Here is a 15,859-nt window from a genome sequence, read left to right on the forward strand (position 1 = left end):
GCACTCTTAATACTAGAGATACTTAAAGCTTTTCTCACTTAAAAGACCATCTACAAGAGAAACAGCACGAACCAATAACTTACAACAATGGTTTACAGACACGGTCCTACAGATGTTTGAATTTCAAATATGAGTCTATTATTTTCTGTGTGTGTTTCCTAAAAGTAGAATTTCAATCTGCCTCCAACTGGTTAAGTAAATAAACCATTTTCAAAGTGGTTTTGTTTCCATATAAAGTGATCTGGAGCTGGAATACTGCTGTCCATATGCTGGGGTGATCCCATATTGTTTTCTTCTGAAAAGCATCAATAAGTTTTTCATTCACAAGATCAAAATAGAACAAAGTTACTTACCAGTGGGAGTTACTATGAGCTTACTTCATTCTACAAATATCTTGATCCAGCCTGGTTAGACGTTCTACAAAATTTTCAGCTAAGCTTCACGGCACGACCAGCTTAAAAACTTTGTCCTGGCAATTTGATCTTTTGAGTTCTCTTGGAAGCCCTTGAATTATAGTCTTCATGGCATATGATATTTTATGTTTTCCTTAGATTAATTTAGAAAAATATATGTTTTCCATGGAAGTGGTAATCACAGAAAAATGCTGATGGAAAATGGAAATGATAAGAGAAAAAAAAAGGAAAGAAGGAAGGAAGGAAAGACAGAAAGACAGACAGAAAAAAGGAAGGAAGGAAAAGAAATAAAGAAAGAAAAAGAAAGAAAGAAAGAAAGAAAGAAAGAAAGAAAGGAGACAGGGAGGAAGAAAGAAGAGAGAAAGAAGAAAAGAAAAAAAAGAAGAAGAGATCAGGGCCAAGTGGTCAACCAATGACTTCTAAATTACCAGGAAAAGTGTTCAGAGAATTAAGAGGTTTTGATTTCCAGGTGTTCAAGTGTGTGAAACCGCTCAGAGACCGCATCAAAGGAAAAGCCCTTCTGTTCTCACAACCACAGGTCTGCTCCGTTGCAATGTGGGATTGTATTTCTGAAAGAGGATACACTTCAGTAATTGAAAATGCAAACATGCCAACAGACATATACTTGAGAAATGTGAACGATGGTCTCCATGTTTTAGCAGCCACTTTTACTATTTACAACATGAGTCTTTACCAGGCAATGCAAAATGAGAAAATAATTTCTGAGATGACACTATTTTCCTGGAGTAAAAGAAGAAACTTGTAGAATTCTATCTCTCATGGAAAAAATAGCTCCTTATTAAAACAAAGGCACCTGGGTGGCTCAGTCGGTTAAACGCCTGACTTCAGCTCAGGTTATGATCTCGAGGTTTGTGAATTCAAGCCCCACATCGGGCTGCACACTGACAGTGCAGAGCCTGCTTGGGATTCTCTCTCTATCTCTCTTTCTCTCTCTCTCTCCCTCTGCCCCTTGCCCACTTGTGCTTTCTCTCTCTTTCTCAAAATAAAGAAATAAACTTAAAAAATACAATTTATTACGAAAACAAACCCAGTTCTCTGACATGTTGAAAGAAGAAGCATCTTGGAGGCTGTTCTACGATATTTACATATGCACACGTAGCCCCACCTCTGTGGTTAACGGGCTTTGGGTAAGCTTTTGCCATCTCTGGGCTCCCGTATCTCCATTGGTTGTGCAGGCATTGGGCTCTGTATGTCCAAGGGCCCTTCCTGTTCCAACAGCTTATGACCCTGTGATTAAGAGCAGGTTGCTCAAGTGAGAAAGGAGTTGAGGGTTAGTAACGGAGAAGGTTTTCGTACAGGTTCCTTCTGCCTTTGTGACATCATGGGATCCCAGTAGGATAATAGCAGGAGGCTTCATCAGGCCTGAAGACTTACTGATTATCAGGTAGAAGACTCCTTTATCTGTGTCCAAGTTGGAAATACGTAGTCTTCCATGTAATAGTGGCTGAGCCACATAGGATTTATTTCAGGGGCTCCCCTTATTTTAGGGGGTAGCAATGCACAATGATCTTCTCAAGGGAAGCTCCAGACAGCTTGAAACATGTGTGCAATCTCTGGTATTGCATTAAGGAGAGTTGATCCTGAGGGATTCTCATCTTGGTGTCTCCATTTGAAAAGCAAGGGAGTGGAATCAGAGGTACGTGAGCAAGTTAGCAGTGAAAGTTTCATAAAAACAGTGAAAACACAAGAAAGGACGATAGTCAACCTACAAAATGAAGTGAAAGACACGTGTAAATCCATGAGATGGCATTGCCAGATTTTTCTCCAAGAGCGGGGCATGAATCAGGACTGAGGAGGCAAGGATCAGGGAGGCAAGGTTGGCTTTAGAAGCAAGGAAAGATCTTCTCAGTAAGATCCTTCTCAGTGTTATTTTATTATGTTCCCAGTATAAAGAACGATCAGATCCCAGAACCTCACTAAAGCACCCATGTTATAATAATTCAATGTTATCTTCTACATGGAAACAATAAACTCAAAATTTTCCTCTAAGTTTTGCTTCAAACACAACTATCCTTGAACTCTTTTTCACTCCCTGAGTTATAGATTTTTCACTGTATTTGTGAGAGTGTGAGAGCCATATGGTTATCATGAGAAATGGAAGAAAAGTCTTGTTACTGTACAATAACAAATGAGATAATAACCCCACAACTTTATGCAAAATTTTGTACATTTTCTAGATCAGTGGTTTGTAGAATGTTAACAAAGCTTGGTGAAATTTTTTTAAATGTTTATTTTTTTGAGAGAGAGTTGGGGATGGTAGATAATGAACTGGGTAAGGGCAGAGGGAGAGGGGAACGGAGAATCTGAAGAGGGCTCTGTGCGGGCAGTAGAGAGCGCGACGAAGGGCTCCATCTTGTGAACCCTGAGATCATGACCTGAGCCAAAGTCAGACGCTTAAGCGACTGAGCCACCTAGACATCCCAAGCTTGGTGAAATCTAACAATTGCTATAGTTATTGCTTTAGATGTCATGACGCTACTATAGTCTGCTGTGAATGAAGAACAATCTTGGAGGAAATACATATTTTGGTTTATTATCCTTGACTCTTTTCCTATGCACAATTGTTAGTTGTTTTTAGAATTAGAGCAACACTTTACTGTTGTTTGGAGGACGATGTCAGATGTGACTTTTATTTATTTATTTATTTTTATTTATTTTAATTTTTTCTTTTTTAATGTTTATTTATTTTTGACAGAGAGAGAGACAGACCATGAGTGGGGGAGGGGCATAGAGAGAGGGAGACCCAGAATCTGAAGCAGCCTCCAGGCCCTAAGCTCTCAGCACAGAGCCTGACGCGGGGCTCGAACTCACGAACTGCGAGATCATGACCTGAGCCGAAGTCAGACACTCAACCGACTGAGATACCCAGGCGCCCCAAGATGTGACTTTTAAAGAGTCCCTGAGCTCCTGTATTAGCTGAGATGGCTCAGGGAAGCCGTTTGGTTGTAATGGGAACTGACACTGTGATGTGTTGACCCTGTGCTCGCACTGTCCTGTGTGGAACCTCTTTCGGTCCCCAGCAACCCTATGAGAAAGATCTGGTAACGTTCCTGGATCGTGCTGTCAGTTAAGTGGCTGAGCAGGAATTCAAATCCAGGTTTTTATCACTCCAAAGGCCTTATGGGGGCCCCTGGGTGGCTCAGTTGGTTAAGCATCTGACTTCAGCTCAGGTCATGATCTCGAGGTTCATGAGTTCGAGCCCCGCATCAGGCTCTGTGCTGACAGCTAGGAGCCTGGAGTGTGCTTTGGGTCCTGTGTCTCCTTCTCTCTCTGTCCTTCCCCTGCTCATGCTCTCTCTCTCTCTCTCTCTCTCTCTCTCTCTTTCTCAAGCAAACAAAGAAAAACAACAAAGGCCTTGTGGTTTTCATCATTCTCCTATTCATTCATTCATTCATTATTCATTCAGCAAACCATTTTGCACACTGGACATGGCTTCCTTCCCAGGAAGCTTCTCATCAATGGAGAAGTGGAAACTTCAGGACACTTACAAAATCCATTCAGTCCCCAACAGTGATAAGAATCGAGTGACCTAACTGAAAGAAACATCACAGATTGCGTCCTTGGGCTCCTAGCTCAGACCTTGCTGAGGACACAGATGCAGGAGACAAGTCCTGTATAGACAGTGGCCAGGTCCTTGGGAGCTAGAAAGGCGTGGGTATATGTTTTCGGGGGTGTGGCCTAGTGGGAGGGCTTCTGTTCAGTGTCAGTGGCGCATTTCCATACAGTGGATCCCAGCAGGTGCAGTCATACAGCCCAGCACCTGCCTCATTAACTCGGTGTATCCTCAGGCTCAGGCTCGCTGGCAAATCCCTCTGTCCTTTCCTGGCTTCATTTCCTTTCTTCACTAACACTTTGTCTGTGGTCACATATGCATTTGAAGAAATACATAGAATTTGGTTTAGAGGCTGGTCTGGCCTCTGTCAATAAGACTATATATTTACATTCTTCCTTAAGACACCTGTTTTTATTTGCCATACTAAAAATGCTGTGTTTCCTTTTTTCTTGGTAATGGATGGTAAGCGTCGTGTTATTAAAATGTCTGCATTTGTATCTGAAAAAAAAAATCCCAAAAGCAACAATTAGTGAAATTTTGACACTTATTAAAATAGTACACATTTGTTCTCCATTAATGAAAAGCTTGGGGTGTGAGGTCCATACTTTCTTCCTGAAGAATCCAAGCTCATGGTGGAATTTGTCAACTTAGTTTGAATGACCATGTGGGCAGCCTCTGCCCACATGGGCGACTAGATTGTTGATGCTTAATATCACCTTTCTTCACTGAATGAAATGTCCCGTGGGTAGAGCCACTCACGCTGCCAAGGGAGGCCACCAGGACGAGCCAGGACAGGAGCCACATTCTGCCAGCACTTGTCAGGAGAGGTGGTTGAATACGGGGCTGATCACAGCGCAGATCTGGTGGCTGTCGCAGTAAGAAGAAGGGGCGCTCTGAGCACACAGCTAAGAACCAGAGGAAGAGACCCACAGTATTTACCCCAAATCATCCTGCAAAATAGGGCTGGTAACTCACTTCATCAGCAGATTTCTCTCATTACTGTGTGATTGTGACTATCCAATGATATAACTGTAAGGAAGCCATTTTCCTGTTAAAAGACTGAAATCCTTTACTGGTTTAGAACAGAGAGGGAGGGGCACCTGGGTGGCTCAGTGGGTTAAGCGTCTGACTTTGGCTCAGGTCATGATCTCACAGTTCATGAGTTCAAGCCCCGCATTGGGCTCTGTCCTGACAGCTCAGAGCCTGGAGCCTGCTTTGGATTCTATGTCTCCCTCTTTCTCTCTGCCCCTCCCCCACTCATGTTTTCTCTCTCTCTCTCTCAAAAATAAATAAAACATTAAAAATATAGTAATTTGCAGCAGAAGATCTATGTCTGGATGCAGCAGAGGATCTATGTCTGGAACCTATGTTCTTAAGTAGGATACTTTTTCTCTTCCATTTAAACTTATTATAACATAGTATGTATGTGTAACATACATGTTACATACCACTCTGTAATAATAATGTGCCTACATGTATGTGCACACAGGTATGTATGTGTCTGTGTGTACGTATGTCTCTCAAGGCTCTAGAATGCACGGATGAGGATTCATCACAGGAAGTACCCTGAATGTGCTTGCTCAGTACTGCTCCCTAAGATTCATCTATTCACACATCCGTTCAGCGAGTGGGTACCGAGGCTGCATTACCCACCAGGCACGCGCAGACCCTGGCGAGGTCACAGAACCGCACACAAGGGTGCTCCTCCGGGCACTTGTATCCCAGCAGCACCAGCCTCCGTCTGCCTTCGTGTGGCGCAGCACCCGGCCCTCGAGTCCCGTCTGGGACCGCAGTCGCCTGCCCTCCCTCCATCCCAGTCCCCTCGTCATGCAGCCTGTGTCACCCAGACTCCCTGGAAATCTCAGGACGAGTTGCTGAGGGTCCCTGACGCACTCAGGTTGCTCTCCACAAGCCCAGACAGCGGCTGTCATCAGGAGGCGATCCGGTCAATGGGAAGCTGGTGCAGGAGGCTGCCATGGAAGCAGGGGCATCATCCATGCAGTTTCTGAGGTTTCTGATTTGTCTGGAGAATATTTGTCAGGTGGTGGGAACATCAATCCCATGAATCCATTTCTGGATAGATAGACAGGAGTAAATGGATAGAGACATAGGTGAGAGATGGAGATAGAGCTAGGGCTAGAGCTAGAGAAAAATAGAGATAGAGATAATGACATAGACACAGATACGTAGATAGAGATGGAGATGGAGACAGAGACAGAGATGTAGACACAGGTATATCTTGTGCAGATAGCAATATTACAAAATGAATCAAGGAAGGTTTTTTTTTGTGTAAATGTCCCAATTATTTCCTTCTAAGAAATGGAGGCAGAAGTGAAAATGACAAGAAATACTGATAATTACTGCCAAGTCCTTCCTCCAGGCTGCACGTTAAGCATTTGGATTTCTAATCTCATAACCTCACACCATCCCTGGGGTGGGTGCTGGCATCTCTGCTCCACAGAAGAAGTTTCTGGAGAAGCTCCAGCTCACCTCCTCCTCTCACTGCACCTGCTGGCTCCCTGGGGTTGATACAAATGCAGGCTTTTGTGGTTGTTGTTTTAGTACATTTCTCATGACTGTCAGTCTGTCTCTGTGCTCTGGAATTTAAAGTTTGGTTTACCGGATTCAAACAATACTATTTTCATTACTTCATTGACAATTATTTTTGCAGACTAGTTTATCTTTTTTAGGCTCAGGAAGCTTCATGGATTACGTTTGTAAAAACCCTGTATCTTGCCTACACAACTCTATGGAGTTACTACTTTCTAAACAGGGCCTCCCTTAGCACAGAAGTCTCCTTTTACTAATTAAAACACTGCACAACCTGGACAGAAAATTAGAAAAAGGCACTTTTTCCCAGGCTGACGCAGCCCTGCTCACGGCATAGAGGGTGGTGGGCATGGGATAGATTGTAGTCCCCACTGGTGCCCCCTCCCCCCTCACGCAGGCACCTTGAGCAGGGTGCAGTGGTTAGAGCAAACCCAGGCTACATCTCTGGTGCGTGGCAGGGGACGGGAGCGTCGTCATTGCTGAACTCACACATGTCATCTCTTCCTCCTTCTGATGCTGGAGGAGGCACTAAGCTTACCAACTGAAGACAGTTTCCTCTGGTTTAGAACAGCCCCTTTCAAGCTAGTTCTGTCTCCTTTGTCCCCTTCCTCATCCTTTTGTCTCCTTGCCTCCTGCTCACCCCAGGATGTCATCACTGCACCCGGGAGGAGAGTTAGTTCTCACAGTCTCCCTGCCGCCCTCTTCCAGCCCTTGGCCCCACTCTCTGGATTCAGCCTCTCCCTCTGAATTGTCCTGTGCAGTACCAGCCCCGAACCCACCCCTACCGACTCACAGCACGGCTTGGGATGCAAAGCTCCCACCTCAGCTTCTCATCCAGATCCCAGCTGCTGCCTCCTGTGGTCCCCTCGGCGCCCTGACCCTCTCACAGATGCTAAGAAGCATCTGGGTCACCAGCCCGTGCCGCCCGGAGGGACAGTCAGGGCTGGTTTGGGCTGGTCTGTGCTGATGTCTCCACTGTTGGTGGTGTTCTTCTAGGGCCGTGTTCCAGAGCTTGACATCAGGCAAATATTCTCAGGTTCTCCCCCTCCACCCCCCGCCGTGTTTTGGGTTTCTGTTGAAGAAGTTTCTATCCTTTGCGGGGCAAGGCTCTCAGAGACAAGGGAACCAGAAAGTACCTTCACTTTCTCTCTCCCCAACATCTCACACCACATGCCAACCCCTAGCCTTTCGTCTCGGGGTGCGTGCAAACTTTGTGGACACCACGCCCCCACTTATCTGCATCTAGCACCAATAGTGAATTTCTGTGTTCCTAATTTGCTAGGCTTGCATACCAATGTATCAAATAGGAGATTGGGAAATTTAGAAAATCCCTTTTTTTTTCCAATTAAATTTGACTTTCAAACTCACTATCTCATGATTAACTTTTTTTTTTTTTAACGTTTATTTATTTTTGAGACAGAGACAGAGCATGAACGGGGGAGGGTCAGAGAGAGAGGGAGACACAGAATCTGAAGCAGGCTCCAGGCTCTGAGCTGTCAGCACAGAGCCCAACGCGGGGCTTGAACTCACAGACCGCAAGATCATGACCTGGGCCGAAGTCGGACGCTTAACCGACTGAGCCACCCAGGCGCCCCAACTCATGATTAACTTTTAAAATGAGCTTATTCTGGGCACAGCCACTGCCTGCTTTTGTGGATGGTATCTGTCAATGTTTGGTGTAACCTGAGAAAGGCTCCCAGTGACATGATGTATATGGGAAAATAAAACTCTGCCAGCTACAGATTTCCAAAGCATCATCCTCTTTGCACATTGTGAGTGTTTAAGTCTGGTTATGGGATTTTGAGTGCTCTCCGTGTATTTTCCCTGACACTTTCTGCTAAAACTAGCTCACTAAACAGAGAAGATATGTGATTTTTGTTAGCCTTTTCCCTTCCACTAGCAGGAAGGGTCCTGGGGCAGAATGTCCACAAAGGAACTCATTCAGATGCATGCCCACTGTGACCCTTAGCCATGGATTCATGAGTGGCCCTCATAGTGTCCTGACCAGGCTCCACTCGGTAGGGCAGCAGGTCTGAGACAACCCAAATTTGCTCACAAATGCTGACGTATATTCTTGTAAAGTTAACAAACATTAAGCAAATTCAAAGTGGCCCCCTATTCCCCAGCTTATTTTACTTATTTGGTGGAAAACATAACCCACTTAAGTGACCATCTGCTTGATTTCTTCCTTTTGCTCCTCCAGATGGACTGTCCATCTTTCTTTACCTCATTCTGGGCATTACGAGGTGGACCCTCATGGACCGCATGGATGGGTTTCCTTATTCTCTGGTTGCTATTTGGAAGCAGTCAGTGGAAGCATCAGGAGGAGGCTGGGAGTTGGGAGCAGAGTGAGCTCAGGGTTCCCTCCTGACAGGTGGCCTTGGGTTGGCTGCATCCTCCCCTGGGGCCAACAATAGGGCCTTCTACCCCAGAGACAGAATTTGTGCTCGGGACCCAAGAGGGGTAGGTGGGAGTGGCCATTCCTTTTTATACCAATTAACCCACTAGAAGAATCTGTTTCTTTTCTCCCAGGGCCCTGGATCCACAGGTTTGGAAGTCTAGTGCCCAAGGAATGGAAATTGTTGTCAAATGATGAGGTCATGGTTCCTTTGAACTTCAACTCTCACTGGCCAACATTCAGTGGAAGTCACAACAAAGATGTCCATTAGTGCAGTCCGTGGGCGTTAGCCTCCTAGAGCACAGAGCAGGGTAAAGAAATGAGGAAAATCAATTCTAAGGGGAATACAGAAGGCATTCAACGAAGTCCACCCTTTATGCCCCTCAGCACCCACTCCTGTCCTTTGACCAGGAGGGACATCAGTGCCCGCAAAGACAGGGATACACAAAGTCTTAAGTGAAAGTCTATCTTCTCAGTCTCCTGGTGAAGATCACGTGGGCCAATTTCTAGCAACCTTACACGGAAGGATGCAGATCATGTTTTCAGGCAGTAAAGGTGCCAGACCACATTTGCTGAATGAAATCACAGCTGTGTGCATCACTGTGTGCTATATGCTTCAGAAGATTTCATTCCAGCATCTGCATTTGGGTAAAAGAGACATAAAGCAAGTCCTGAGAATTTGTGCCACTCTCTGTAGCACTTGGTGTCTGTCCTCCACAGGGGAAAAGCCACACTCAGCCCAAGAAGCTGCTATGAGCTCTCCAAGCATGAACCTTTCCTCTAACTTGGCTGATGGAGTCCGTGGGAATCGGGAGCAAACAAAGGTGCTGTTTTGTCAAAGAAGCAAAGGTTGTGTGAGAGGAAGGGAGAAAAGTGATCAAGACAGAACTGGTTCCAGGTCTTTCTAACCATCAGATTGTCTAACCATCACCTGTTGTCTATAAGTGTTCAATATTACGCAGTGATTTTTAACATTCTAAGATGCGTGAGTTCTTTTTAAATTTTTTTTTTTTAACGTTTTTTTTTTTTTTATTTTTGGGACAGAGAGAGACAGAGCATGAACGGGGGAGGGGCAGAGAGAGAGGGAGACACAGAATCGGAAACAGGCTCCAGGCTCCGAGCCATCAGCCCAGAGCCTGACGCGGGGCTCGAACTCACGGACCGCGAGATCGTGACCTGGCTGAAGTCGGACGCTTAACCGACTGCGCCACCCAGGCGCCCCGCGTGAGTTCTTTTTAAACTACATTTTAAAACAAAATTCAAAAGCAATACAAGATTTCTATGAGACAGGGCTGAGCCCGTTCTCGGGGCTGAACATGAAGAAGACCCGATACAAAACAGTTAACGTGGATTTCCAGGCATGCCTGGAAATTTTTAGAATTGAGATTTTACCAGGTGGCTCTGAGGTAATGGACGTCAATGTTCCCACAATACTAGGATGTGTGGGCAACTGGTAACGGATACCGTAACTTTGAAAATCGTGATTCTGAACATATTCTTAGACTTTATTCAGCATTAATTTGATAACATAATGTCGGTCCCATTATTTAAGGTCACTGTGACTTGCCCTCCTTGTGGCAGTACCAGGATATAACTGAACTTGGTTCTAGCCCTGTGGGACAGGATGGCCGAGCTGCCAGCGCGTGCCACGATCAAGGTTGGCTGCTCCAGTCTGACCTCCACAAGGCTGCTTGGAGGAAACCCCTGAGGCTCCCGGCCATCCCCCACACTGGGTACAGGGGAGGGAGTCCAGACTTACCGGGAAACAGGAGGGCGCACAGGATTGCAAGGAGACCCAGCTTGGCTCCAAGTCCTGGCAGGTGGACAGAAGCCCAGGGTGACATAGTGGCTGCACCTGCTGGGAGGAGACCACCTGGGTGAGTGTCAGAGGTCAGGAGAGGGTCTGAGCTGCTGCTTCCAGGTGGTGCCAGCAGATACTGGTGAGAGAAAGGAGGGAGAGTGGGAGGGAGGGGGAAGAGAGCAGGGGCGGTGCAGACCAGGGGGCGGGACCAGGTCCTGCGGTTCCAGGGTCAGATCCTCAGAAATGGTAAAAGCGGGGCCTTGTGAAGGGTCAGCTGAGGAACGCATCTGAAATGAAATTTAAAGAAATAAAGGGAGCATTGACTTCCGACTGAAATGCAGGTTCCTTTTCAGTTATGCCAAGTGTATCAGGGCCCCCTGGATATATTTATGGTAATTAGTTATGCTAATTATAGGCTGACAGCCTGGAGGGAGAGGGAGACGGCCAGAAAGGGGACTTGGCTGGGCCAGAGGGTTGGGTCCTTCAGCACCCATGACCAGACCCAGCTCCTGAGCAACTCCATTTGGTAAAAACTGAAAGGGAGACATACTGAACTATAATCAAGATTCAAGTCTCAAGTGTCCCCAAGTGCAGGCTCTAATGTTGTGCTGAGCTGGTGAAGAGTTGAGTAGAATACTCTGCTAAAAGAATATTTCAGGGCCATCATTCAGACCCTCAAGCAGGTGTTTGTGCAGCTGTGCTAAAACTGTTAAGTGGAAAAGAGAGTGACAGTGGGGGAAACACGTACACAGCAAAATGGCAGGTGGAAAGAGTCTCCATATTAGGTAAGCAATGTAGGTGGGGAGAAATCAGGTGAACTCTTTTCTTCCTACTTTCTCTATTTTTTACATGGTCACCAATAAGGAAATCTTACTTTGGAGGAGAAAATCCACAACCGTCTATTGATTTATGAAAATAAATTTTATTTCACATGGTCCGCATTTAAAACTCTGTTTCTGTCATTACGGTTATCAGTGTTATTCAAATACTGCTCAGATTGAAGGTTCAAAACTGTTGGCCAAGACTCTTTAATAAAGCCTGTCCCAAATCTCCAGACAAGGACTCCTCTGAATGTGTCAAATGACAAAAGTAAAACAATTTATCTTGTACAGTGTGATGTCTTTTATTCAAAGGAATAATCCATGGATTGGGGCTTTCAGTGCCTCACACACAGCAGAGCACGCTTCCCCAGGGATTATGGGCAAGAGGGAGTTTTATGAACCTTAGATTTTCGATTCTTGGTGTTTGGGCACTGGCTGGGATGGAATAAATGGTGTTTCTGGTCAAGGGTAGCATTTACTGGGACAGGAAAGGTACCTAAGTCTAGGTTTGACTACATGGTACCCTGTGCTGGAGGGGCTCCATCTTGGGCTCAAAAATGTACGTCAACAAGTGACAATGGCTTTCGTTTCCTCTACCTCTCTTCTTGCTGTGGTGCATCTGTGTTCTTCTGTAAGTGGCACTAAAGGATCACATTTCTCCAACAGTGACACATGTTTAAAAAATAATAGAGGGAAACTCTTGAGCAGGGCAGAAAGAGTAGTCAAAGCTTTCACCCAACCCTCATGAGGAGAGTGGAGGGTTCTGATCAGGACCCTGCTGTCGCCAGGAAGAGAGAAACTGGGCAGCACTTGAGGGAGCAGGACATCCTGTCCCCCCAGGTCATCCCGCTGCTGCATGATGCTCTGATGGCCCCAGACCTCAGCCCCAGGGGAGAGGCAGCTGGGTCACAGCAGGTGTGGACTCAGGCAGACCCTGTGCAGAGGGCCAGGTGCTGAAGCTTGGACCTGCTCGGTTAACCTCTGAGAGGCTGGCGTGCTCGCCTCACCTGGGGCAGCTCCCCTCCGTCCAGCAGAGAGTCTGAGATCTCGTCCAGTGTGACCGCTTCCCTTGGTCACGTGGAATAAATGGATGCAGACATGATGTCAACCTTCGGTGAACGGGACAAACCTGAAAGCCCAAAAGAGGAAAGACATTGATATATTTTGATGAGTGGACTGTGGATAAAATATTTTCTTCAATCTTCCACTTATACCTTTATAACACTGTGTGTTGAATAAAATTTTTTTTAAAAAATCACGTCTTTTCTTAGATGAGTAACCTCTTTTTATTTTTTTTAATGTTTTTATTTATTTTTGAGACAGAGAGAGACAGAGCATGCACAGGGGAGGGGCAGAGAGAGAGGGAGACACAGAATCCGAAGCAGGCTCCAGGCTCTGAGCTCAGCACAGAGCCTGACATGGGGCTCAAACTCACGGACTGTGAGATCATTACCTGAGCTGAAGTCGGACGCTTAACCGACTGAGCCACCCGGGCGCCCCAAGATGAGTAACTTCTCTTTAAAAACCAAGTCCTGAGCAGCATGCTGGAGAGTCCACTTTGCTATGAAACCCCAGAAGCTTAGACACTTAACAATGAATAGTGTAGGGGCCCAAGGCAAGCTTCCCCTGACGGCATAAATATTATTTTGCCATAAAGATGATTTTGAATTAAAGGTAATAAAACCCAACAGATGCAGGAAAATCTCTGTGCCTCGCCCTCAACTACAGCAAATTACACTGGAAAGGGGAGCCTGTGCCAGCAAGAGAGCTATTAACAGAGATTCCCCTTTACCTAAGGAACTTACCTGCATGATTGGGCAAGCTTTTTCTTCCAAACAGCTCCTCTCACCTTCCTGCTCCTGGCCCCTTTGTGTCCTCTGCTCTCCTTAGCTCCCCTAAGCTTCTTGTTGCCTCATTGTCTTTGGAATTTCCCTATGCTTATGCCTACTAAATTTGATTTTCTCCTATCAATCTGTCTCATCACTTTGATTCCGAGTCCCGCTAGAAGGACCAACAGGCAGAGGAAGGTCTTCCTTCCTGGCCAAAGAAAGCATTCGTTCCTGAGGTTTCATTGTTCCTCGTCATTAAAGATGAGAAAATAGCTCCCCGGTGCAGGTGGCCCATTCAATATCACGGGACCATGAGCAGCTGAGGCAGGATTCAGACACCCCCTCCCTCCTCTCTACGGTGGGCACTTCTCATTGAGTGGACCTATCATTTGTCATATCAAAACCAATAACTGCATCAGAGCACCCACTACGTGTGAGGCACAGGACCAGGCCCCTTAGAAACGTTAACCTCGGTTTCGGCATCCTTGGAAATAATACAGTTCTATGCAGCACATATTAGTATTCTCAGTCTACAAATGATGCCCATCAGGCTCCTTGGACATTCCTCACATTGAATTCCTTTAAATAGCTGAGCAAACGTGCTAATCATTAACCGACCTTATTAGAAAAACATTAGGATCAGTTAGGTTGGTCTGCATTTGACTCTCTCTCCTCCAAGGTAAATGGATGTGTGTGTGCGTGTGTGTGTGTGTGTGTGTAGCAAATTAATTTGAGAGAAGATTTTTGTGGCTCCTCAAGTGAAAAAGTAGCCTTGCATAGATTCATCAGATTTAATGGGAAAAAAAAGTGCGAAGTGCTACGCAATATTTGGACATAAACCACATAATTATTTTTAAGCTACATAATTATTTCTTGTTTATCTGAAATTCAGGCAAATGCGAGCAAATCCACAATGAGCCATCATCTCCCACCGGTAATAATGACAATTAGCAAAAAAAGAGTACAGTAACAGGTGTCATCACCGAAGCCAGGAAGGGAGGAAGGGCAGGGACTCTGGCTGACAATCCTCTGCTCAGAGACCACGTGCAGGGGACATGAGGCTGTCACAGGAGCAGCTCCGAGAGCAGACCGTCCCAGGCAAGAACACATGTCTGCGGTCCTGGAAAATCCCTGCTGGGCCAGATGGGGCATGTTTTCAAAATCAAGAATGTATGCATCTGCCAGCACACAAGAGCAGAAAGAGAATTCTGAAAACAAAATGCAACAGGAGAAATTCCTCCACCAGAATGTTCAAGAAAAACCATGGAGCTACAGCCCTGAAAAGAACATAGTATTAGTACTAGATTGTATTCAGTCAGCAAAACTTACCTTAAGAGGGGCTGAGGGAGCAAAAGAGAGAGAGAGCATTTCTTTTAAGCTCTAAAGAGTAGGGGTCATGAGGAAAATTTCAGGAAGATTGCAGAACTCTGGAATAAGCAAGGAGCGTGAGCTGTTCTTGAAGCGCAATCATTCAGTTAACAGTGCTGGACCTCAGAACCTGTAGAAATTTCCTCTAGCACTTGTGAATTAACAGTTGATTGCCTTCTGTGAGAGACTGTTTTAAAAGATCATAACAGAAATCATTGGCCTGTTAAATAATAACAAATACACTTTATTGCACATCAAACATTGTACATATTGATTCCGTTGTTGCAAGTGTAACGTAGGTGTTATTCATCCCATGCTACAGATGAAACAGAGGATCAGGGAAGTTAAGTAACTTCCTGGAGATTGCCTGGCTAAGAGAGAGCACAGCAAGAACTTCAGTTCTGCAAGGCTCTCAAAGCCTGTGCCCTAAGTAACCTAAGTAACCCACTCGGATGTTTGTATTTCAGGGATTCATTTCTGTCCTCATTTTGCTGTTGCTGTGAATGCAAAGGGTCATCTTGTCATACTTCGCATTCCTTTTCTATAATGTGCTTCCCGAGGTTACACACTACAGTAGTTCATGTTATCTATGTTGCCTTCTAGCACTCCCTGCTGGCCATTGCAGGTATGTCCTACACCTTATGCTCTGCATTGGAGCCCAGGTAAGTGAAGTCTACTACAGCAAATAACTCAGCTTAGTGAGTGGAAGAGCCCAGAAAACCTAGGCAGGAAACCTGCTTTTCAATTGTGTACTCAGGTGTGCTTGGGAGTTTTAGGTCAGCATCTCCTCTGTGCAAGCCCCCCGTTTCCCCAGCCTTGAATGAGAGGATTGACTGGTATATTTGGGGTCTTATGTAGCTGTGAAAACTACAGAGAATTGCTCGTGAATAATGCGTCTTTACATCTATATAAATGGAATCGCATTCTTGTCAATCCATCTGTCCATCTGTCCATCCACTAGGCTCACTGCTCCTCTGTGCTGCTCCTTCTGCCGCTGGTTGCAGCCACTGCATGAATCCCTCCACCGCCAGTGACAGGCACTTGTCCTGTTGCTCATACTGGCTGTCACCAGTGAGGCTGGCACCCACACCTCAGGGTCTCTGCA

At 45.7% G+C, this 15,859-nt stretch overlaps 1 long non-coding RNA gene across 1 annotated transcript; it reads right to left on the reverse strand.

Moving 5' to 3' along the window:
• Window positions 1–1,467: 1,467 nt before the first annotated feature.
• On the reverse strand, window positions 1,468–10,868 carry LOC125929819 (uncharacterized). The gene is made up of 4 exons (XR_007459973.1): window positions 10,695–10,868; window positions 7,323–9,229; window positions 4,747–6,060; window positions 1,468–4,485 (listed from the first exon to the last, which is right to left on the reverse strand). It is a non-coding gene; the product is annotated as an uncharacterized LOC125929819 (long non-coding RNA).
• Window positions 10,869–15,859: the final 4,991 nt, after the last annotated feature.

Source organism: Panthera uncia, chromosome A2 (assembly GCF_023721935.1).
Source record: "Panthera uncia isolate 11264 chromosome A2, Puncia_PCG_1.0, whole genome shotgun sequence".
Taxonomy (NCBI): domain Eukaryota; kingdom Metazoa; phylum Chordata; class Mammalia; order Carnivora; family Felidae; genus Panthera; species Panthera uncia.